We start from the raw sequence: 25,992 nt of genomic DNA on the forward strand, positions 1-25,992 counted from the left end.
GAACATTTGCATATGACTGAGTTCTTTCAGACAACTCTGAATGACACTCAGCCTAGTGTAGGAATTGCAGACTTCTGGAGCACAGAGATATTGATATCCTTTGGTGTGTGTCTTTTCTTTTTAGGAATTTAGTGCACAGAAACAGCTAGATGGATACAGAGAGAGCTGGGTATGTGGATATTCACATCTAGTAAAGAATTATTTATGATAGTGTGGCACACAGTTCAACAATAGGGACTGATACAATAAATAATACTATGTTCTCATATATACATTTGTTCACTCCTTATGGAATACCATGTAGCCATTAAAAAGATAATGCAGGTATACACTTATTTTCATTAAAAAGCATTCTACACACATATAGTGGGAAAAACCCTCAGATTAAATATATGTGTACATTCATTTTGAGATGTGTATGTCTGCATATTGTGTACGTGGGGAATAAGACTGCATGACAGATACCTGCAGGGTTATTTCCCAGCATCCGAAAATTTGTTACTTTTGGTTGATGAGATCGTAATTTGTTGTTTTAATTTTTTCCTTACTTTCATCTTCCAAATTTATTTTCTACGGCATGAATTGTGTATGTAACAAAAAAAGCAAAAAGGAGCAGAAATGTTTGCACATGTCAGAATATGAAAATGTTCACTCGCACCAACAGTAGACCAAGATAGATTTTTAAAACACACAGTAGTTGGCTGATGATTTGCAGACGTGCAAGTGGGTTACACATATCTTGTGGAGGAAAGGATTTATCTCCTTAAAATCTTGTCATCGTGGATTATTCAATGTGAAATATATCTTAGCTCCTTCTATGGAAACCTTCCCAGCCTCTTGACACTAGTCAAAAACCAGCAGAAGGGTTTTCCTTTACCTGTGATGCTCTTTATTGTTAACGTATTTGGTGTGTCTGAAAATGTGTTGAAAGGGTTTGATACGTGCGTGTTCCCTGAAGTTTGGGGGATCAGAAATGTGGCCAGCAGTTGTTCCAGCTACTTCCTTACCACAAAGCCTTTGTGAGTTGAAGCATGGATGCCAACCAGCTTGTAGGAAAGCTCAGTGGGGACTTCCGTGCTTTGGTTGTGTCGATAGACAAATGGCCCTGCTGTGATCTCCCAGAGATTAGATTGCGACCCCAGACTCTCCTAGCCAATCTGATCTTTTCAATTCCAGACTAGAGGATTTGTACATACAGATGGTCCCCCACTTAACCATGGCTCAACTTGGGATTTTCCAACTTTATGGTGGTGCAAAAGCATGCCCGTACAGCCATTCTGTTTTTCAATTCTAGTGTAGCATTTAATAATTTACCAGACATATCCAAGATTTTATTATAAAACAGGCTTGTGTGTGTAGATGTTTTTTGCCCAGTGGTAGGCAAATGTTCTGAGCATGCTTTAAGCAGGTGAAGCTATACTGTGATATTTAGTAGGTTACTTGTGTTAAATGCAATGTTGGCTTAACCATATTTCCAACTTATTAGGGACTTACCTGGGCATAATCTCTTGTAAACCAAGGAACGTCTGCTTTTTCACAAAAGTTTTGTAAGATATGTGACTTAAATAAAGATTTACATTACCACACCATGTTCTAAATGATTTTGTGTCCTAACTCTGACTTTTCAAGGAGGTTATGGTTTACTGAAGAAGGGAGCCGGTTTCTCTCTGATTTTCTGAGAGAAGTCAGAGAAAGATACTTCCAAGACTTACAACTCAGTGACGGATGGCAGCCTGGTTCAGAAGCCCTGTTGTATAGGTTGTGGTGGCATTTTTTATTGTTCTCTGCTCCTAAGGAATATTGAAAGGTGCATGAGAGCCATGTAAGAACCTATGTGAAGAAAGGGAAGTGAATTTTGTTCATGGTGCCCTTTACCATCTGAATCTAGATATAAAGAGTACCTCCCCCATTCTGCATCTTGCTCCTACAAGCTGTGGAGTTCTAAACAGAAACAGGGCTGTACTGGGCTATGCATCTGCCATTGTTTGATAAGAACAAGTGTGAATATCTTGCTTAGCCCTACCATTTTTTGATAGAAAATGGAAGTTAAGTACCAGTCAAAATTCCAAAGTATTTTTTTTAATTCTAGGTTTCATGAAACTTTATAAAACTTTTCTTTTCCTGCTTCCTCAGCTGCAGCAGCCATAGCGCAAACCAAAAATAGTAAATATCTTAACCAGCGAGATTTGTTCAGATGCCCACAAGAAATTCCATTTCTGTTTGCTAGGAAGTCCCTGAGGCCATCAGTCAGTGTGCATGACCTGTCTGGAAATGTGCAGAGTTGGTGCACTGTTGCATTGCCTCATTGCTATGCTCCCTGCCCCTGCCACAGCTGGGGATACCCCCAGGTAAGGCAGCTAAAACCAGATGACTGGCCGTGTTTGGTAAACTTTGAAGATCTGGATGATGATGATTTCTCTAGCATGTTTCCCTGAGCTGCATGAAGAGTAGATGCTGAGAGTTCAACTCTTGGCCCTTCACGCTCCAACCCTGTTTTCTCCATTCTGAAGGCAGCCCTGCTTCCAAAGGCCGTCTCACTAGAGGACTCTGTGGTAGGTACATAGTTGCTGGGTTTCCAGTCTAAGTAAACCCAAAGAGGCCTGAAAAACCCATACATTACTGAGGGGTAGGCTAAGCTGTAACACTTAAAGATTATATGAGCATATGTTTACTTCTGGCATTATAGATCCAAGGAGAGTCTAGGTTCACAGGGAAGTTGTTTCATTCCATCTGTCATGAACCTAGGCTAGATAAGTGGTGGCAAATTCTTTAAATTTCTGTTTGTTATGGAAGATCTTTATTTCACCTCCATTCATAAATGAGAGGTTTGCAGAGTACAGTATTCTGGGTCGACAGTTTTTTTCTCTTAAGTCTTGGAATATATCTCTCCATTCTCTCCTGGCCTGAAGAGTTTCTGATGAGAAGTCACCTGTGAGTCTAATCGGAGATCCTCTGAAAGTAATCTGGTGTTTCTCTCGTGCCCATTTTAGAATCTTTTCTTTATGTTTTACTATGGAGAGTTTAACTACATTGTGTCATGGTGAGGATCTTTTCTGGTCATGTCTGTTCTATGTGCTTTGTATACCTGGACATCCCTTTCTTTCTCTAGATTGGGGAAGTTTTCTGCAATTATTTCACTAAAATGGCTTACTAATCCATTCTGTCATTCCACACCTTCAGGAACTTCTAGGACCCATATGTCCTATAGGATCCACTATAGGATCTATGGTATCCTATAGATCTCTAACATTGTTTTTTAGTTTTCTAATTTCTTCCTCTTTTTTTTTTTGTTTTTTTGGTCTGACTATAAAATTTCCAGAGATTTGTCTTCTAGCTCAGATATTCTTTCTTCTGCTTCACCAATTCTTTTGATAAGGCTTTCCACTGCATTTTTTATTTATTCTATTGAATTCTTCATTTTCAATATTTCATTTTGATTTCTCTTTAAAGTCTATTTCATGAGAGAATTTTTCTTTCATGTCATGTACAGATTTTTTTTTTAGTTTGTGGATTTGCTTCTGATTACTTCTAAGTAATCCTATGATCAATTTTTTTAATTCCATTTCTGGCATTTGCTCAGTCTCTTCATTTTCACATTCTAGTATTGAAGTCCGGTTGTGTTCCTTTGGGGGCATCACGTTGTCTTCCTTATTCTTGTTTCTTGAATTGTTGCATGTATTTTTAGGCATTTGTGGAGACACGTATTGGTTTATTTATTTTTTTCCCAATGATGGCTTTTATCTTTGTACTGTGCCTCTGTGGATTAGTGGAGTGTCTACTCTTTAAGCAAATCCCCGAAGCATGTGCTAGGTGCAGACATGTTAGCTCTGTTCAGTGTTTCAGGGTGAGGGGAGTGTCCAAGATAACTCACAAATTGAGTGTGGTAAATCTCTCTCTCTCTCTTTTTAATCAGAGGGGATGTTTTATTCAGCTCCATTGGCATAGTCTCATGCTTACCGCCTCACCTCCAAGGAAACCAATGCCAGGGCACTAGCCCCAGTGGATACAGTATTCATCCATGCTGCCACAAGAACCCCACAAAGGATCTGTGCAGGCCTTGGTGTGAGCACAGATCCCGCATCAGTGATCCTCACCAGCGAATCAGCGAACCCCAAGATTGTGGAGCTGCCCACAGTGACTGCCTAAAGACCCAGCCACGCCCTGCACCCTCACACACAGCCAGTGTTTTCACAGTCCGAGCACAAAAGTCTTCCACAGTCATGAGCACCCAGCCCCCTCTTAATTCTCCCAGCCAGACTCAGGCGTCTCCTCTCAGCTGGTTGCTGGACACATGGACTCAAGCTGTCACAGGTGTTACATAGGTCCAAAATGGTGCCTGCCCACTCTTGGCTAGTTACAGGACATCGCTGGTGGGTGGTTGGGGAGAGAGAAGCATGCCCACTGTCTTTTCTGTTTCTGAACTAATCTTTCATTCTTTTTGTTGTTTTGAATAAGCAATGATTTCAGGGCACACCTGGTCAAAGGGTGCAGTTAATTCCTACGAAGTGCAGTGCCAAGTGATGTCTAGTACTGTCCACAGCCTTCTGATTACTGATAGAACTCTTCAGTCATCTGAACAATCCTGAGGGTAGAGCTGAGAGTGTTCCTGCAGTGTTTGGGTACAGAAGAGAGTCCGGTTCCGAGCGGTATGACTTCAGGGAAGTTATTGAATCCCTCTGAGTTTCCCTTTCATTATTCAACCAATATTGATTCGTGCCTCTACTGTGAGCTACGTACTGTTGGAGACACAGCAGTGAGGGAAGCAGGCCAAAGTCTGCATCACTTATGTAATAAAGTCTAATGGGGTGTACAGAACACAGATAATAAACAAATGAAAGCAAATAAAACATACAGTATAGTATGCAATATGGTAATAAAAATTAACCAGACGTAATTAAAAGCAAGTACTTGGTTGCTGTGAAGATGAGATGAGATCATGTGTGTCATGTCTAGAACAACATAGACTGTGGATACTCAATAAAGGTTGGCAAGATCCCTCTCCTCCTTCTTCAAATTGTCGAATATAAAGATAAGTATCCTGTTGTAAGGCAATGGGCTAAATATAAGGGATGCTCATATGAGTTCACATTGTATGGCCCTGTGGCTTCTACTCTCTGTAAAACCATGCCCACTGTATCCTCTGTAGATAGTCATGCTTCCCACAGAAGGCTGGTGATGCTGAAAGACCTCCTGGAGGAAGCGGAAGGAACAGGTGCTGTCAGGCACCTGGGCCAAGGAGTAAGGGCTTTGCCTGCCCTCAGTGAAACCAGCTCTGATTGAAGCAGTGGAAAGAATGACGGTGGCAGTTTCAATGCAGGGAATGTGGCTATTGATCTTTGAGATCCATCCCTGATTTGGAAGGTGACAAGATTCTCTACATCACGGGGAAGCAGAGTTACCAAGAGGTGAAGCACACCAACTTTGAAGTTAGTCGTGTCTCCTGGTTAGAGTCCTGCCCTTTGGCACTTCTTCACAGTGGAACACAGGGTGGGAGACTAACTTCTCTGAGTCTCAGTTCTCTCATAGGGATGCTCCCAGCACACTGTTTTAAAATTTTCCCATGTTTAAAAACTGACACGCAAAAATCATACATACACATGAGATACCATGTGACCTTTCCATGCAAGTATATGTTGTATAATGTACAAATCTGGGTAAACATCTCTCTCCTTGAACATTTATCATTTCTTTATGATGAAAGCATTAAAAATCCTTTCTTCTACCTGTTTTTTTTAGAAAAGTAAACCTTACATTATTGTTAACTCTATGGTGCAACAGAACATCAAAACTTTTCTCTGACCTTAACTATACCTGAGTACCTGCCAATCAAAGCATCCCCATTCTCCCTCTCTCCTACTTTCCATAGCCTCTGCTAACAACCATTCTATTCTCGACTTCTGTAGGAGGTTGCCAGATACTTGATGATTCTTTCTGTCTCTAGGCTGGGTCAACCTCATCCACCACAATGTCCTTTTGAAAGTAAAACTGGAAGCATCTCACCCCGTTGTTTTGATAGTAGAGTCCACTCCCCTAAGCATATGACCAGGAAGACCTCAGGGACCAGGGCTTTGTAATGGGTCCAAGAGATTTTTATTCTGTGGGGTTTTGCAGGTGCAGAGTCAAAGCTGTCAGTTATTAAAACCTGAATATAAAATGAGCTTGATAAGTGTATCTGCTTTACAAGACATCAAGAAGAGGCTGTGAGAGTGATTATGCTACTATTAGTGTGAAATTTTTTAGTGCTTTCAGTATTTTAATTCCTTGGAAGGTGCTATAAACCTTTTTTTTTTTTTTTTTTTTTTTTTGACAGGCAGAGTGGACAGTGAGAGAAACAGAGAGAAAGGTCTTCCTTTTGCCGTTGGTTCACCATCCAATGGCCGCCACGGCTGGCACGCTGCGGCCGTCGCACCGCGCTGATCCAATGGCAGGAGCCAGGTGCTTCTCCTGGTCTCCCATGGGGTGCAGGGCCCAAGTACTTGGGCCATCCTCCACTGCACTCCCTGGCCACAGCAGAGAGCTGGCCTGGAAGAGGGGCAACTGGGACAGAATCCGGCGCCCCGACCGGGACTAGAACCTGGTGTGCCAGCGCCACTAGGTGGAGGATTAGCCTATTGAGCTGTGGTGCCGGCCAACTATAAACTTTCTAATACCTAGAAATATTCTACACATAAAAACTTTGAGAACCACTGCAAAATACAAGAGCTAAATGCAGAGAAAATAGCTAAAATCTGTACCACTTCTATTCATTAAGTACTACTTTCCAGAGTGTGTATTGAAAACTATATAAAGGCTACTTTGAGCAATGAAGAAGTTCTGGGGTCAATTAGTGATGTCTGCTATTGTGGTAGGAATGGAGAGTGGAGACTCAAGTGTCATGTTTTGCACTTCCTAAATTTACCTGTGTGTTTTAAAAGTTGCTGATAAGAGACTAAACCCTTACTATGTCTCCTGCAATCCATCCTATCATGGATGGACCAACATCTGTTCTCAAAATGAACCAATATTCTATGACTGTGTTTATAGTTTGACACACTACTATAGTTCACAGTTGTTACCTTTATACATAAATATTTATAAATTGAGTTCTGTGCAATTCCATCGTGAATTAAGAAATATTGGAAGTTAAACTGATATAAATTAGCAGAGGACAAGATAAAAATATTCTTTGATCTTTGTTCAGAAATATATTCAAAAAATGATGCCTTTGCAAATAAAATTATCAGAATCTCATAGTAAATAGTCATCTGCTGAAATGCCTTTGATTGGAGGAGTTTCAATGGAAACTGGAGTTCTCTTGTTTATTTTGATGTTTGGAATTCTGCCATACAGCTTTCTTAGCATTCTTCATTAATGTTCTTCCCAGTGAACTTTTCTAATATTAGGCTTATGTTTTCTGTCTGTATGCGAGGTTACAAGGTCATGAGGGGAAATACCACTTAGTTTTTCAATGTCATATAAGCATTTTTACAATTTTAAATATTTAATTTTATTAGAATAACAATTGAAAATGCAATAAATTCAATTTAGAATGCTAGGAAGTTAATTATCAACACCTAAGACTCAGTGAGAACATACTGGAAATTACAGGCCATTGTGCCATCAGCTACTAGTCTTTCCTTGAAGCCAAACATGACCTTATCAGATTCGTTTAGTATTGCCAAAGCTCTCCTATTTTCCCCTTGCTTTGGAACAATGGGGTTCCGAGGTCAAGATTACCTACATTCCATGTGAGTGAACTCGTCATCTTTTAAAATCATAATGATGGCTGGCCAACACTGTATATTCAGGAAGAGAAACCAGAACATTGAAGCTGGCATGACCAAGATGATTCAGGAGAGGTTTGTGAAAAGAAATTTTCAGTGGCTTTGTGAGACTTTGTGACAAAGAGGTGGTTTAATTTTCTTCACAGAGATTCATTATTTAATTAATCCTTCAGGAAAAAAAAAATCATCCCAGACTTGCTTATTTTTCCTATCAATATCTAGTGGAGTATTCGAAAACATCAAAAGGGTTTTTTTTTGTTTGTTTATGGGCTGAGTATTTCAACATAGGATGGAAGTGTATAATTCTCAGTAAACTTTTAGATGTCACTATGAAAACCTAATATCTCTTCCTTATTTGAAATGACTTCTGTACTATCTAAAAAATACCTAGCTATGTATTAATTGTATGAAAACCAGAATGATAGGGTGTATTTGGCTCAGTGCTTTGCCCCCATCCTCTATCAGAATGCCTGGGTTTGCATGAAGCCCCAGCCCTGGCTCTTCTACCTTGCAGCTAATGTGCACCCTGGGAGACAACAGGTGATGCTCAAAAACTTGGGTCTCTGCCACCTACACGGGAGTCCCGTTTTGAGTTCCAGGCTCCAAATCTGCTCTGGCCTAGCCCTGGTTGTTGGAGGAATCTAGGAAATGAACCAGCAGACAGAAGGTCTCTGTCTCTCTGTTTCTAATAAATAGAAAAATTTAAAAAACCAAAGCAATTTTGTTAAACTATAAGTTTTCAACAGACATGTAATGGGCATGTACTTATAAAATTGCTTTGTTTCCCACATTTTAATTTCCCTACGTGGGAGTTACCACTAATCTCATCTCTACACATCTGCCTTTTTCACACTTGAGACCACTATTCTAAATAACTTCAATTAAGTGTGACATATTTATTCACAATGTCTGAGTAAGTATAGCACTATGGCACATAATAAATGTTTATTACACATCTATGAAAAAATTTTAAAATATGCTATAGGCAGTGTTATTCAGAATATTAAATTTATATCTATAAATTTATCAATGAGTTAATATATATATATATGTATAGTGATATTTGGTATAAAATTCATTCATTGTGTCAGTTTGGGCTCTAAACAGATGGCTTATAGGTTCACTTTACTTTACTCTGAGACTTTTCCCCTATCTTGATACTCTCTAAGGCAGCAGTTCTCTGAGTGTGGTGCCAGGACCGGCAGCAATAGCATCACCCAGGAACTTAATGAAAAAGCTGATTTTTCGGCCTGGTCTGGATCTGCAGGGTCAGGGGCTCTGGGAGTGGAGCACAGCAGCCTGTGTTGTAGTAAGCTATCCACGCATAACTGGCTTTGTGGGCAGGTGACTTATGCAGTCATATGGGACCTTATAGTTACAAGAGGCTTGTTCTTGTTTTAATGGTTCTGCTCTCACCATCTTGGAATTAATAATACTTTCTTAATGATGAGCCCCACATTTTCTATTTGCTCTGGACCCTTTTGAAGTACTTTCAGTCCTGTCTCCATGTGAGGCTTTTGCAGGCTCAGTTTGAGCACTAGTATCTTTGAGAAATGATCAGATTCCCTCTAGGTATCTGGTCAGTTGGTCTTTTGATTACAAAACCTGTGCAAATTGTTCTAAGGAAATTGGCTCTCAAAGAAGGTACACTTAAGTTGTGTTCATATGTGATTTAAACTCAGTAGCCTGGTTTTGAGGCAAACCTTTGACTCTCTCTTGGTTTTGTGTAGAAATGATAGCCAGAGGTGGAGGTTACCTGATTTTTCACATCCATCTCGGACCTCCTTCTGCTTCTTCATGGTTACCCAGAAAGCTCCCTTAGAACAGCTTTTTCTGAACCCATCAGGTTCTGCCTGAAAAGCAGTTGACTAGTTTTGCTTCTACATGGAATTACTCAAGTCCCTAGGTATTTGTAAGAAAACTTCTCCATATAAGTCTTAGTTCATAGGTGTTAGTGAAATAACACATACTGTCAGTGATTGGATAAATCAGGACCCCAGTAGAAATATTTCAAAGTGAGATCACTGAGATAATTCAAGAAGCATTTGTTTACAAAGAAATCCATTCCAGAGGTGTGCTAAAGTATAGGGGAACTATTAGGGTTTGTGCAAGAACCCAGGGGTACAGCGACAGAGATGTCATCACATACAGGCCCAAATGGCCAAGGAAGGAGAGGTTTCCACAACCTAGAAGAGGAGCTGGTCTCAAGAGCTGCCTTGGGGGCAGTAGTAACCTGCTGTGGAGGCACAAAGCCGGTGTGAAGGGGGGATGGGGGAGCAAATGTGCTGACTCACCTTCCTTCCTGCATCCATCTGCTGTCATTAGCTCAACTGCCCTGGAAGCCGCAGAGGATGGAGTACACTGAGGCTGCTTGTATATGTCAACGTGTGCAGGAGACGCAAGGGGGGAAGAGTAGAGAGGGATCTAGAAGGACAAGTGAGCAGTAAGTGGGACAGTTTACTTGCCTCTTGGCCTCCACTCCTGTCCTTCATCCAGGTGAAAAGGCAGTGTCCCAAAGGAGAGATGGGTAGTCACCTCACTCAGGTCTTGTGTCACTTTGATATAGCCTGGTCTGGCCATCCTTGCATCTAAAACATGAGGTACTGCAAGTGTTATATTTTTGGTGGGGGACAAAGTAGAAGGGGGAAAGAGAAAAGAAATGCTACAGTGACTCAAACATAACTGCTTCATTGGTCATCTCTGTAGTCAGCTACAAGACCTCTGTGAGCATCATGGTTTCCTTCTTCCATCTCCTCTCAATGATGGAAGTTATCTTAGTCTTTGATGCCCTTAATTTCATTGGGTTATGTAGGTTTTCACTAACCAAGGCTTTCATTTAAGCGCACCACAGTGAATCCTTGGGTAATACATGTTTCCTTCCTTATTTCTATTGCATAGCAGTAATGGGGATTCCTTTTCTGACTCTTTGGTCAATGGAATGAGGAGCCCCAGATGGCCAAAGGTACAGTTTCAAATTCTAATTCATACTGTAAAGTTCTCATGAAAGCAAGCATGATTGCACAGTACTATTTTGTGTGTTAGTGTTGAGTGTGGCCACTCCTACAACCTCTTGGTTTCCTGACCCAGGCTGTAGGTGAGATGGCACCCTACATTGGCCTCTGATGCAAGGTGTATGCTGCATTCTTGTAGGACCGAAACTTTGTGTATTGTCACCCAGCTGGTACTAAACCAGTTCCTTTAGGGAATGGGCCTACTCACGCACTGTCTTTGCTGGATTGTGCCCCATGTTTGGAGGTGACATGGAGGATGCCATGTGACAGATAAGGCATTTTGTATATCCAAGAATGGTCACCCTAGCTGAGTGCTGAGAAGAAAGAAGAGACATCCTCAAACATAATATTTCTATTCTATTTACCCAAGGCACTCCCCTCTGTGAAGTCAGAGAAGTCTAGTGTTATTAACCAGCCATGAAGTAGCTAGTGAGTTCACCCAGGGACTCCGCATTGTTTTGGAAGACTTTCCACTTGGCTGTTGTGCTTATTGGATCAACCTTTGTGAGAAAAAAATTGTGTGACTGAGCTGTGCGTGGCCCCTACTCTCCCTGCCATTGTGGCTAATGAACTCCCCTTTCCTGATAATAACAATGTGAAGATGATTAGAAAAAATAGTAACTGTTCACCACCATGCTGCTGAATATATATCTTGTCTAGTACTTCATTTTTTGACCCACAGACTGGACAGTATTTTTAAGGGAGTAATTATAAACCTGTATATTAAATTATTTTATATAAATTATTTTATGATTATTATAATAAATAATATTTATAAGTTACTATTTATAAAAATAGTGTGTGCTTGTCATTTCCATATGTCCCATTTTGGTCTTATACTCCTTTATTTTGTATAAATTCTTTTAGTGTGAGTCTATTTGTGATAAATTGCCTTTAATTTTTGTTTCTCCAAAAATGTCTTTATTTTACCCTCATCCCTAAATCATTCACTTTTAATTTGATAGTTGTTTTCTCTCTGAACATACTCAAATAACTCTGATTTTCACTATTGCTATGAATAGACCTACTGTCAGGCTAATTGTGCTATTTCTCTGTGCTTGTTTTTAAGATTTCTTTTTTTTTTCTTTAATATTCTGTAGTCTATTTATTTGAGAAGCAGAAAAATAGAGTCATAGAGACAGAAAGAGACAGACAATGATCTTCCATTCATGGCTCACTCCTCAAAAGCTTATAACAGCCAGGGGTAGGCCAGGCCAAAGTTGGGAGTCTAGAACTCAGTCTGTGTCTCCCATGGAGGTGGCAGGGTCCCAACTGCTTCAGCTGTGGTTCTCTCAGGGTATATAGAAGCAGGAAGCAGGAAGCTGGAATCTGGTGCAGAGCCACAACTCAAACCGAGAAACTCCATTGTAAGAATAAGACCTCCCAACTGGCACTTTAAGTGCTAGGCCAGCCAGTCACCCCAATCTCAGTGCAATGTATCAGTGTTAATTTTGGTTTATGTATCTTGTTTCCTGGATGTATGAATTCATTCACTCTTTCGCCAATTCTATTTAATCCTCAGCCATTATCTCTTCAAATATCTGGCATCTTCTCTGTCTCTCTCTAGCCTACATGTGTGCTGAACTTTCCCTTGCCTTCCTCCATATTTTTTAAAGAGTTATTTATTTATCTGAAAGCCAGAGTTATACAGAGAGAGGAGAGACAGAGAGGTCTCCCACCCGATGGTCCACCCCCCAATTGGCCGCAACAGCCGGAGCTGCGCCGATCCAAAGCTAGGAGCCAGGAGCTTTCTCGGGGACTCCCACACGGGTACAGGGGCCCAAGGACTTGGGCCACCTTCCACTTATGTTGAATGTGTACATGCTATTATTAGAATAGTTTCTGATAAATACTAAGGTGTTTGATTTATCTTAATTTTATAATAAACCTGCAAACCAATTTTTTTTCTGGGATTTTCCATTTTGATCACTTTTTAAAGATGTTTAAAGTAAATTTAATTAAAAACTGACCACCACTCCCCATGGATATGGAAAATGGCTTACTTTTTTTTTTCCTTTTTTGTTGTTGCTTTATTTAAACATTTATTAAGGACTGCTCTGCTTCAGAGTTGGCAAACCTTTTTTTTAAGGACCAGATAGTGAGTATTTTAGGCATGTGGGTCTGTTTCAGTTACTCAGCTCTGCTGTAGTGTGAAAGCCGCCGTAGGCAGTACAAAAAACAAGTGGATATGGCTGTGTTCCAATAAAACTGTTATTAAAGAAACAGGCAGCGCGCCCGTGAGAGGTAGTCCGTTGGCCTCTGATCTATTCTAAACTCTGTATCACATCTTTCTGTGTGCTGTATCTCTATTATCCTCACCAATCTCATTTTGGGAGTTTCTTCTCACATAGTTTCCTATAAACATAGTGTCCACTGTCTCAGAACAGTCAAGCTTTGCCTGCTTAGAGGTTTTGCACATGCTGTTCCCCCTTTCTGCAGTGCCCTTCCATGTGTCTTGTGTCTGTCTGACTTCCTCTGCTGTGGTTTTCCAAGCACAGCTGAGATGCTCTGGACCCCTTCCCTGGTTTCCCTTCATAAAGCCATTCCCCAGTCACCACTTTGCACTGTTTCTCTCCAAAGAATTCTGCCATTTCATTTAAAGTTGGTACATATGCATTTTTAATTTATTCATCTCGTGTCCGACTCCCCTGGTGGACTGAGAGAAACTTCTGTAAGTGTGGGAACCATGTATGTGCTGATGGTATATCCTACACCTGGTGCAGTAACTGGCTAGTAGTAGGTACGCTGAGTAATTATTTGCTGAACAAATGAAGCAGCCACATGAAGCAGATACTTTAATTAGTGTCCACATTTTACACATGCTTAGACCACGGTTCCACAGGATTCAGTAACTTACCCACAGTCATGCAGCTGGTAGGTGGCAGACCCCAGGTTCACTCTGAGGTTGATCTGATTCCAGTCTCTGAGTTGATGTCCAGTCCCCCTGGAGCCCCCTGATTTCTCAGTTATGTGTGGAATTGAAGAACCAAGTCACCCAGCTGTTCTTGAAGACATTCAAGCCAGTGAGTGTGGGCAGAGGGAGGTGGAGTTTCAGAAGCTTGGTGTTAATGTCGAATGAGCTGACTCAAGTTAAATGGGAAAAGGATCAGTTACCTAATTGCAAACAATCCCACTGTTAAGCTATGGCTTTATGATTCTAGGGTCAAAACAGCTTTATGCCAGCAGGATCTCTGTGTTCTTATGGTGGTGAAGGGAAAGGGAGTTGGAAGGTTCCATTCTCAGTGGCAGTCTGGGCAAAGCAGCGTGCCCCAGCATATCCAGGAGGTCTGGCAAGCATTAAAGAGAAATGACTTCCTAAATTCTAACTGACAGGGGGACTGAATGCCGCGTACCATCCAGACTACAGAGTCCCCATTCTCAGGGAAATGAATATGGTTTAAAGGCTCTTGGGATCCTTCCGGGTTGTCCAAGCTTGGGAATTCAATGTGGAACATTGAAAATTAAAAAAAAAAAATTGAAAGAAAGTTAGCATACTTTTCTTAGTACTTTGGAAAGCTGTGTTTTGCTTATTAGTCAGTGGAAAATCTATATGACTAAAATATGTTTAAATGTAAGCCGGCTAATAGAACAAGCTCGGGGCAGGAAAATAGACCATTTGAAGCAAATCAACCATTAATTTCATATGTATTACTTAAGAAAAAGGAAAACATTGAAGCAAAGTGAAAATGACATGATGGTCCATTTCAAACATTTGGTAAATGTAATGTAAATGAATTCTCTGCAGTGATTTTGTGAGTTCAGCCAAACCCTCAGAGCCAACTTTAAGAACTTCATGAAAACTGTGAGCTTAACAAAGTTTTGCAGAATTATGGTGTTAATTTTCTGGAAGGCATCAGCTATAAATAAGGATGTATTATTTTGTCAAAGAAATAATCCAAAAGCAGAATAAAATTCGTCTGGGTATAATGTTGACTAATACATTACTTATATAGAAGTGATTATCCCCAAAGAGAAAGACAAAATACGTATGCTCACATACACATGTGCGTGGAAGCTATTTGTACCAAGAAAAAGCATATTTTGACATCTTTCCGGATCTTTAAGTTTTATGAAGTAAACATAATTCATCATTTTCCACAAAAAGTCTTGAAGGAAGTTACAATTAAGTCCACATCTTCATGTATGTGCACACATATGCACACATATGGCCATACTGATTAATAAAACTAAAAATTGAATGTAAGAACTATGAAAACCTGAGGGAAATAACTCCTTTAACCACAAAGTCAGTTATAATTACTGTGATTTATCATTGAGTTTGGCCCTGAACTCCCTGGCAGCCAGGGCAAAAAGGGAAACAGGATAAATTGTACCATTCTTGTTATTAGAAAGGAGGAAACAGACTAGTTTCTGGAGATAGAGATTTTCCTGGCACCAAAGAGTCAAAGGAGTTTCTTATGTGTGATTTTCTAGGAGAATATTGGACCACATAATGGTTAATGCCCTCGACAGCTCTCTCCTGCAAATGTAGATGTGGTTTCCATAGAGCTGTCTCCTGCAACAACTCCCAATAAAAGCTAGTGCCTTAACATCAGAGAAGGCACATTTTGTGAGAGTTACTGGCTTTTATGTCCATATTGTGAAAGGTGTGTGGTTTTGCTTTCAAAGCACATTTTTTAAAAGTCCAGAAATTCTGAATTTTTTTGCCTATATTGTGGAGATCTGGCAGCAGTTCTGTATCTAAGCAATTCTCCAGGTTTTACTTGAATATATCACACATTCAAAATGTTTCATTTATTGTCATTATCTAAATTTCATCAAAGTTTTGAGGTAACACCCAGGGTTTTTTAATTTTTGTTTGTTTATTTTTATTGTTTCTCTGTCTCTTTATTCATTGTGGATGTACTTAGATTTTCCATAACTTGGTTATCCTAAATATTACATGCTCATTTGTCAGGAGAATGCTATTTAGCAGATTCAACATAAATTATTTCTGCTTCATCTAGGTTTTTGGAGTTGTTTTAATTTTCTCATTAACCGTACTTGCCTGTTATTGTACTTATATTGTGAGGATGTCTAACATGAGTTGTGTAGTATTCAAAACACAATCTTTTTCATCTCTCCACCTATTCCCCATTCAGCATTGGAGAAAAGCTTCCCCATGTCACTGGATACAAACATCGTTTCAGGTCAAGAATATTTTCTATTCTCTATCTTTTAAAAAGCTTTATTCATTTGAAAGAGTTACAGAGAGAAAAAGAGAGACAGAGGTTTTCCGTCTGCTGCTTCACTCCCCAGATGGCCTTAACAGCTTTGGCTGGGCCAGCCCAAAGACAGGAACCAGGAGTTTCATCCGGGTCTCCCACATGGGTTGGGGGGGTCTCAGATATTTGTGCCATCTTCTGCTTCTTTTCCCAGGCCATTAGCAGGGAGCTGGGTCAGAAGTGGAGCAGCCGGGACACAAACCAGGGCCCACATGGGATGCCGGTGGCCTCACAGGAGGTGGCTTTACCTGCTACGCCGCAACCCCTCTACTCTCTCTTAGGCAGAAACAGCTCTGTAGTGACTGTGAGTCATAGACATACTGTAAGTCAGAATGTTCACATGGCTTTTTTCATCACAATCAACCTCAACATATTCAAATTAAGATGTTAATGATTGGTTGACTCCATTGGTTTAGAAAGGCTAAACCGGGAGTTCTTTTTTGTGTTTACAAAATTATTTTAAATGTTATTATCACAGTATTTGCACAGTAGCTTGAAGAAGTCAAATTACATCCAAGTTTTCTTAGCACCACTGCTGCTGTTGGGCAGATTTGTCTGCCCCCGAGGCTCAGGCTGGTAGCCTCACCAGACCCGTCTCTCCCCTTTTCAGGAAACACACACACTTCTTCAGGTGATGCCTTGACCCTTGCCTTCCCTCTTACATTTCTTAGTAGCCAAAAGTGACACTGTGCTCTACACTGTGTCCCAGAGCCCATCCAGCTGTCCGGTCTCCAGAAGACATGGTTGTCCTTAACAGCATAGAGCCTCATTTGTGGCTACTGGAGAGTTGCCACAGGCTTGGTTTTGGGAAATGGATGCATAATCATCTGTTACATAATCCTATGTTTTGGGAAATAATAAATAGGAGAAGTTGTCTAGGAGTCCAGTTTGGCTAAAGGCATTAAATTTTGTTCAGCTTTCCATTATTGTTACCAAGCATCGTACATTCACCTGCACATGTCATTGCTGCATGCAGTAGAGAACACATGGAACTCAAAAGCAAGTTCCGGGGTCAGTGCTGTGGCGTGGCGGGTAAAGCCACCCCTGCAGTGCTGGGATTCCATACGGGCACCAGTTTGAGCCCTGGATGCTCCACTTCTGATCCAGCTCTCTGCTATGGCCTGGGAAATCACTAGAAAATGGCTCAAGTCCTTGGGCCCCTGCACCCACATTGGGGACCTGGAGGAAGCTCCTGGCTCCTGGCTGGATCAGCTCAGTTCTGGCTGTTGCTGCCATTGGGGGAGTGAACCAGCAGATGGAAGACCTCTCTCTCTCTTTCTCGCTCTGCCTCTACCTCTCTGCAGCTCTGCCTTTCAAATAAATAAATCAATCTTTTTTTTTTAAAAGTAACTTCCTTCAACAAATGTTTCTGGAGGTCTACACATGGGATAGGGTATGAAGAAGAAGATTGGTCAACTCTCTTAATTTTTTTCTCTCTCTCTCTCTCTCTCTCTCTCTCTTTTTTTTTTTTTTTTTTTTTTTTTGGACAGGCAGAGTGGACAGTGAGAGAGAGAGACAGAGAGAAAGAGAAAGGTCTTCCTTTGCCGTTGGTTCACCCTCCAATGGCCGCCGCAGCCAGCGCGCTGCAGCCAGTGCACCGCGCTGTTCCGATGGCAGGAGCCAGGTACTTATCCTGGTCTCCCATTTTAGCACCATTGCCTAAAGAAGACAATGTTTGTCAACAACACAATGAAGTGTTAATAAGATAATGGATAGCTTAGCATGCAGTGGCTTCATATATGTCTAGTTTAAGAGCTAAACTATACCCTCTCCGTCCTGTGCCTTCTTGCTTACTCCCATTATTGGAAAGGATGGGGGTTTCTTTTTGATTGCCCAGAGTTTTGCTGAGTTAGCAGAGACAATGCAATTTACCCAATTTTAACCTCAAAGACTACAAGGGGGAGCTGGTGAAATATTGCACAAGCCCAGCCCCGGTTTAGCCATGAATTATGCATTGTGTATTTAGACTATTCTACTGTTATAGTCTGTTTATCTGTTGACTTCCACCAAGATTTAGGGTTTTGTTGTACTTAATAACTTGCTTTATTTTGTTTGACATGTATTTTATGTCCTCCATGTGCATGGATACAAAAGATACACAGTCGTGGGTGAGGGTCTGGAGAGAAAGCCCAGCCTTGCAAGCATTAACTTGGAGAACTCTGGGGTGAAAATTAGCTCTCACTCTTACAGAGAGCTGATCAATGAAATGATGGATCCAAGTGTTCTGTGAGTTCTCCCCTGGAACACAAAACATTTAAATGGGAGGAAAGAAAATGAATCTGAGTTCTCCTGTGTCTTAAATTGTTCCTTAAAACTGATCTTTAAGTTAAAAAGATGTTAATTCATATTGACTACAACCAAGCATCTCACGGTTTTACACCAGATTCTACGCTTTCATTCTTTGTCTTTTATTAAGTCCTACCTTCAAAATTTTCATCTGGTGGGCCCCTCGAGATTTTACATGTCTAGAAAATAAAAGCAGTGTCATGGAGATACCAAGATGACAATTGATTTTAGCTTGATTTGAAAACACTCAGACATTTCTCAGCACACATATGTCTGTGTTTTGGAATTCTCAAGTTGTTAAAGGGTAAAAACAAAGTAAAATTCATACTGAGATTGATATTTAATTTGATTTATTACATGTCTGCTTCGTATATATGAGAGACAGATGAATACATATCTTTTATGTCTATTTATATTTAGCAATTATGTCTGGGCTTTTGAAAAGTTATTTTACTGCCTTATTTCCATGCTGGGTTTTGTGAATTTAAATGGTCTTTATCAAAACAAGGATGTCAGCCTCTAAGGGCTCTCCAAATGGAAGTAACTGTTTAACCACGTTTTCATCAAGGTCATCTTCCCACCACAAGCACTTGTGATGTCTTGAATGAAATGTCTTTCCCCATATGTAGTTACACACACACACACACACACACACACACGAATGCCTCAGAGGAGCACCGTGAGCAGTGGTGTAACACCTCACAGTGTTCATTTTAGTCTCCTAGAAACCCTGTTTGAATGGAAGAGGAAGTTGAGGCTCAGGGAGTTCTCATTCTGCCACTCTCCCTTCTCCCCACCCCATCCAAGACCAACACCAATCAGAGTGCTCCTTACTAGGCTCCAAATATGCTTTTAAAAAGACAACCAGCAATGAAACATGTGTTCTGGCCAGTGCCGCAGCTCAATAGGCTAATCCTCCGCCTTGCGGCGCTGGCACACTGGGTTTTAGTCCCGGTCGGAGCGCTGGATTCTGTCCCGGTTGCCCCTCTTCCAGGCCAGCTCTCTGCTGTGGCCCGGGAATGCAGTGGAGGATGGCCCAGGTGCTTGGGCCCTGCACCCCCATGGGAGACCAGGAGAGGCTCCTGGCTTCGGATCGGCGCGGTGTACTGGCCGCAGTGCACCGGCCTCGGCGGCCATTGGAGGGTGAACCAACGGAAAAGGAAGACCTTTCTCTCTCTCTTTCTCACTGTCCACTCTGCCTGTCAAAAAGAAAAAAAGAAAAAAAAAGAAAAGAAAAGAAACATGTGTTCTTTGAGTGTCACACTCCATTCATTCAGTAAACATTTGTCTCCTCTATGGCCGGCCTGTGATAGATACGTGCTGGTGCCATCCTATAACGAGTAAGAGATCTAATTCCCTGGCATGACTGAACTTGTAGTCTGGCTGGTAGATGCACCAGTGTCTGGGTTGGGTTCTCCCTGAAGCAGGCCTTTAGGCAAGAATTTGAGTGCAAGAAGCTTATCTGCAAAGGGAGAAAGCAGAAGTATTCCTTTGGCTGTTAGCTAAGGGGTGCTCCCAGGAGCATTGACTTCTGGTGCTTCTGGCCTATGTGTGCAGGGCAGGCCAAGAAGGCCTCTGGTAGAGTTGTGTGTGTCCACAGTAGGACTCTGTTGCCAAGTTCATGTTTGTGAATACTTTGAGAATGAGGCACTGACCGGGGCTGCTTGCTACAGAGGGGAACCAGGCAGTGATCTGGGATCTGCATGTTTGTTGTGTGCGGCTACAGCAGCATAGAGGGGGCATTGAGGAAGCCTTTCCAGAGAAACTGAGAGCTCCAAATAGAAGTAGCCTGATGGGAGGCTGGTGGGGAGCAGGGAGCTTTCTAGACAGAAGAGCTGTAAGAAGTTCCATATGACTGGAGTGTGATGAGAGATAAGCAAGGCAAGGTAAGCAGAGGTCAGATTCCAAGAGCCCTGCTAGCCACAAAGGAGAATTTGGACTTTATCCTAAAGCAATAGAGATCATAGCAAGATTTTTAAGTGGACTCAAGTCATGGTCAAGTTTGCCTTTGGGGTAGATCCTTGGGGCTTCAGTTCAAAGAACGAATGGAAGGACTGTCAGTTGGAGATCAGAAGTCCAGTTATGAGTATGTTGCAATGATCCAGGCCAGTGAGGCTAAATCATTGCCTTACATCTGGCCAATAGAGCAGCCTGTTTTCAAGCTGACACTTCCCAACAGTGTCTGTTGGCTGCCAAATCACATCATATTAATGCCAGAAGGTCTTCTGGTCCTGTCAAGAGATGAGGATAATGGCTCTGGAACTCTTCTCTTGCCTTTCTGCACCACCAGTAGGCTTGTTACTCTCTGTGTTTGCTTAACTAGGAAGGTTTTTATTTTGTTTTTAGAAAATGTGGCTACTTTTTTTAAAACTCTATCCAGTTTATTACCTCCTTCCAGAATACAACATTGAGCCTTTCTCTTGCAGTGTTCCTTGTGTTCTACTTAGACTAATTGTTTGTGGAAATGATAGCATTTTGTGCAGTGTAACTGCACACTATGACTTTATCCCTTTTCTTGCACATAAAGTATTTTCTGTCATTTATATTTAGTGTGTTTAAGTTAAATTGTGTATTGAATTCTTGTCTGTGTTTGTTATCTCCCCACCAATTGGTGTTGTTTTTATGGCCTGGCAACTCCTAAGGGATTTGGGATCCTTTCTCTGTAAGCCCTGTGGAATAGTATCAAGTACAAAAATATGCAATGTAAATCTGATTGTGTAGATACATTGCTTTTGCTGTCTCTGGGCACTTCATAGGCACTCGGCTTCCCTGAAGACTTAGAAAGAGCATGGCATCCATGGGTCTAAGAATCAGTGAAAAAAAGTCTCATAGGCTGCTCCATGCAGGTTCTTCTGCTTTTCTGCCTTTTGCAGAACAACCACAATAGGCCATGAGTTTTAGGATGAAATTGGGGACATCTGGGAATAACTGTAAATGTTAAACTTTATGTTTGGTGTATTCTTGCAGTGGAAAACTCTAGAGCAATAAGAATGAATCACTGTAACATGCAACCAGAAATAATAATCTTAACATGTTAAATGAAAGAAAAGAGAACAAAAGAAAAAAGACATACAGTCCCATAAAATCCAAAAAGGCACAACTAATCTATGAGGTTAAAACTCAGGCCAGTGATGACCCCTGTTGTCACTGGGACAGATGGGGAGGGACATAAGAAGGCTTTGAGGTACTGATGCAGTTCCGTTGCTTGGTGTGGGGACTGGTTATGCACATATGTGCACTCTATGAAAATGCATGGAGCTATACATTTTCCAATGTGTGAAAATTTCTGTATGTATGTTATTCCTCAATAAGCATGTTTATTTAGAAGCCATCCATAGATGAAAGTGAGGTATTTAGGCTGCCAGAAAAGAAACTAGATGATCCTGCTGGCCATTATGCTGCTACCTTTTTTTTTTTTTTATTTGACAGATAGAGTTAGACAGTGAGAGAGAAAGACAGAGAGAAAGGTTTTCATTCCATTGGTTCATCCCCCAAATGGCCACTACAGCCGGAGCTACGACAATCCGAGGCCAGGAGCCAGGTGCTTCTTCCTGGTCTCCCACACAGGTGCAGGTGCCCAAGCACTTGGGCCATCCTCCACTGCCTTCCCAGGCCACAGCAGAGAGCTGGACTGGAAGAGGAGCAATGGGACTAGAACCCAGTGCCCATATGGGATGACAGCGCCACAGGCGGAGGATTAACCAAGTGAGCCATGGCACTGGCCCCTGCTACCTATTTTTTATATCTTGGAAGCCAAGGCTCAGGGAGAAAGTAGGGTGTGTTCAAGAGCCTACAGCCAACCGAACAGCTGTAGAATTAATATGGCACCCAAAGCGATCCTTTCCTTGGCCATTGCCCCTGTCTGTGTGTCATACTGAAGACATGACCTGCTTGTTTTATCCAGAAGAAAGTTGAAGAAGGCTAAACACTTGGGGTAAGACCTGTAGGACAAGTGGTCAGTAGTTATGTGTTGTTCTGGGGATGTTTTTGGTTCTGTTTGACTTGCCTATTATCCTTCCATTGAACTGATGCTCGTGCTAAGAAGAAATGGGAGATTCATGGGTATTTTCGCAGCACATGACTGAGATTCAAGATACTCTTTGGGGAGTGGTCAAGTCTTGCCCTAACTGCCCATTGCTTAAGAAACTCCACAAGTATCAGAGGGAGAGTTTGGACCATGGTTTAAGGCATTCCAATTAGAAGTGGCCAACAGCTGCTACCTTCTCCTTGGCTTTCAGAGTCAGTGCACTGGTGACCGGGGGCTGAGTGCACATCTAGAATCTCTCACAGGCAGAGAAATGGCCTCCAGGCACAGGTTTCTTCTCACAGAAATTAAAAGGCCCTAGGAGTTAGAAAGCCCCCATGTTTCAGAGACTGCCACAAGACTTCTTTGGGCTTGGGTTATGATCCTTCCAAGAGTATTTGACCCTGAAACTCTTCAGGCTACAGGAGAAGTGTTATCAGATGTACAATGAAAAATTTTCTCCAGTGAGTTCTGATGGATCAGTACAGTAGAGTTGTGTTTTGGGTCTTTGAAGATTTACTAGAGAGAAGAATGCTTCTTATGTCCCTTGTTCCTACTTCTCAGTTAAAATAAAATGAAGTATTAGTGACTATAAGATCTTATGTGACAAAAATGTTTGGAAGTTTACTAGTGAAGTATTCTGCCATGTAAGAAATGATTGAGATGTCAAGTCAAATTCTGTGTGTGAACAGAGGTTGCTGAATGTGGCTACAACAATAAAAATAGTAGCCAGTTTTTAGCAACCGGGCTTTATATAGCATATTTCTCATAGCAGTTCTATTTTTTTAAGATTTATTTATTTATTTGAAAGTTAGAGTTACAGACAGAGAGAGGGAGAGACAGATAGAGGTCTTCCCTCTACTGGTTCACTCCCCAAATGACTACAGTGGCCAGAGCTGGGCCAATCCGAAGCCAAAAGCCAGGAATTTCTTCCAGGTCTCCCATGTGGGTGCAGGGGCCCAAGCACTTGAGCCATCTTCCATTGGTTTTCCCAAGCCATTAGCAGGAAGCTAGATTACGAGTAGAATAGCCAAAAAAAGAACCAGCAATCATAGGGGATGCTGTCTTCATAGGCAGTAGCTTAACACTCTGAGCCACTATGCCCACCTCATCAATTCTGTTAATAGATACATATTATTCTTAACCCCGTTTTACAGATGTATAAATTATTATTCAAGGATACCAAGTGTCTAGTCGTGCAGTTAGTAATGAGAGGAGCTGGTATTAAGCCCAGGTTCTGTTTGTCCCACAGTTCATGTTGCATTGTGTTATTCCAGGGCAATGGCATTGTCTTTCTCTCTGCAAAGTCCTGAGAGGAGTGACCTTTCTAAGGTCACTGAGAGAGTCGCTGAGTAAACCTTTCCTCCTGGATACAGTGGAGGGGATGTGTCTCTACTTAGAACCTTGAGAGAGATGTGGCAGTGCTCCTGTAGGGAGAGTGCATTTGAATAACCCTCGATTCCAGCTGCAAACAAAACCTGGAGCCATCAATCCAGGGGATTCTAATTCAGCTTATACATTCACAGCGGGAGACAGGCATTTATCCAGAATCCACACATTGGAGTTGGCAAATTTTGATTCTTGTGACGTTCACCTTCCGAAATCTCACTATATTTATCTGTAAAATGAGGATAGGGTTAGTGCTTACCCAATACAACACGTTTATTGTGAAAGCTAAATGAGACATCTATGTAATATACATGGTATAGTGCGCAGTTCTTATTGAGCATCAAAAAATGATGGGCGTGATTGTATGTGATCACCAGTGGCAGCAGGAGAGCTTTGTGAGCACTTGTGCAAGCACACACGCACACACACGTAGTTATACACAGGTAATTAATTGTAAGACTTGACTGTAGCATGGAGAGCCAGAAACCTAAGTGTCTTGTCCCTGTGGAATAGGCTGGTGGGCATAGGCCTTGGCACCAAGCACACGTTTGAGTAATTTCCCTGGCATTAGGTTAAAGTATAGAGGGCTCTGAAATCCCTTCCCAAATATATGGATAGTTGGGCTCTGGTTTTCTCTAAGAATCCCCTACCCTTCTGTCCCATCACTATGCACTTACATTTCCACAGAAGGACAGGACTTGGCTCATTTTTTTTAAATCAGATTTGCAAAGGAAAAGATAATTGTTCAACTGAATGTTGGCATATTGCAAGCTACATGTGACATACTATGGAGAGTTTAACTCAAATGAAGGAGGAATTAAAAAAAAAATCCCACATCTAAAACAGATGTATGGGCAGGATCTGTAAGTGGTAGTCAATTCACGAATTAAGAAAATAAGTGAAAGGATAAATGCTCATTTCAAAATCTAAGTCTTTGTTCAGTATTTTAAACACATGGCTGAATTCAAAGCCCCTGTAACCAGCGAGTTGGAACACAACCCACTCAGAAGTAGCTGGCACCTTGCAGGAAAGGATTAGAATTCCTTGTGACCTTGAAATGTTAAGGAAGTGTTTAGAAACAATCAGCCTGAACTCAATGGGGCAAGGGAAAAACAAACTCTATGAGCAGAAGGTGGTGCAGAGCTAGCTTTGTAATGACCCAGTCAAGAGTGTTAACCCAAGAAGAGGCACTGCTGAAAAGTCCAAGATACTTCTAGGTGGCCTCAATCAGAAGATGCCTCAGGAGGCATCTGTCACTGGATTCTCATTGGCACAAGGCAGAGTGTCCTCCTTTGCCACATGAGCTCCACGGAGCGGAGAAGAGTTGAAGGAGGACATTGGGGGTTGAGCAATGAGGAAAGACAGTCCCAGTTCAGACCTCAGGAAACAACTGCAGGTCCTGCAGGCTGGCAAAAAGGGAGGCTCAAAATTACAGCAAGGGGACTGAGGTTCGCTAAGGGAAGGAAATGAGAAAAGTGGTGGCAGAAACCTTGAAATTCTGTAACTGCAATCACATCTCTTTTCTAGGATATTTTGATGTGGAATTTGGTGAGAAATCAAAGGGCAGTGCTGGTTAATTTGTGAAGCCCACTTTTGTCTTTGAAACACTCAAAAGCTAAGCAAGAAGATTGAGAGAGACTTCTGATTAGGACTTGTTTGGGAGGCTTAATAATCTCATGCCCAAGTCGTTCTTTCAGGCCTTCCTTTTGGTTCAAATGTTTCTTTGTTCAATGCCAATGAAGGTCTAACTCTGATGATACCTTTTCCCAAGACTTTGCTGGAACTGGAAGTCACCTTTGCCCTTTAACACGCCTATAGCTGTGTTCCAGGACTCCCTCCCTTGTGATACTTTCTATCATAATTCTTTGGTTTTCCTTTAAATGCCCTGCCTCCTCTCCCCTCTTCCCCTTGAAGCCAGAAGTAGCCACATCCATGAAATATCATATAACGGAAGCTAAGGGAACCACCCTTTGTTGGCATTCCTGGAAGCTCTCACTTTGGCAGCAACCCCTTCCACACCACACATCACGAGTGAACCCCTGACAAGTACCCAGAGACAAAGGGGTGTTTCCCAGCTGACTTCACACAGATGGTGATGGGAGCACAATTTGAAAAGCAAAGACAATTTCAGTTGTGTTCCTGTACTTTGTATGCACTGATTTTATTGAGTAGAGTCTGGAAAACCTAGAAACATGTGAGAGGAAAAGGGATCAGTAGATGCTGAAATGTCAAGGACAAAGAATGCTCTTGAGCCTGGACCCTGAAACAATTAACAGCCCAGCTTGAGGCCTTTA

The 25,992-nt window shown here is 41.6% G+C and overlaps 1 protein-coding gene across 26 annotated transcripts in view; it reads left to right on the forward strand.

Annotated features, from left to right (window-relative positions):
• Positions 1 to 25,992, forward strand: part of ERC2 (ELKS/RAB6-interacting/CAST family member 2) — a 1,007,328-nt gene that overhangs the window by 700,525 nt on the left and 280,811 nt on the right. The gene's annotated exons all lie outside the window — the stretch shown is intronic.

This window comes from Oryctolagus cuniculus, chromosome 10, assembly GCF_964237555.1.
Source record: "Oryctolagus cuniculus chromosome 10, mOryCun1.1, whole genome shotgun sequence".
In the NCBI taxonomy this organism is placed as follows: Eukaryota; Metazoa; Chordata; class Mammalia; order Lagomorpha; family Leporidae; genus Oryctolagus; species Oryctolagus cuniculus.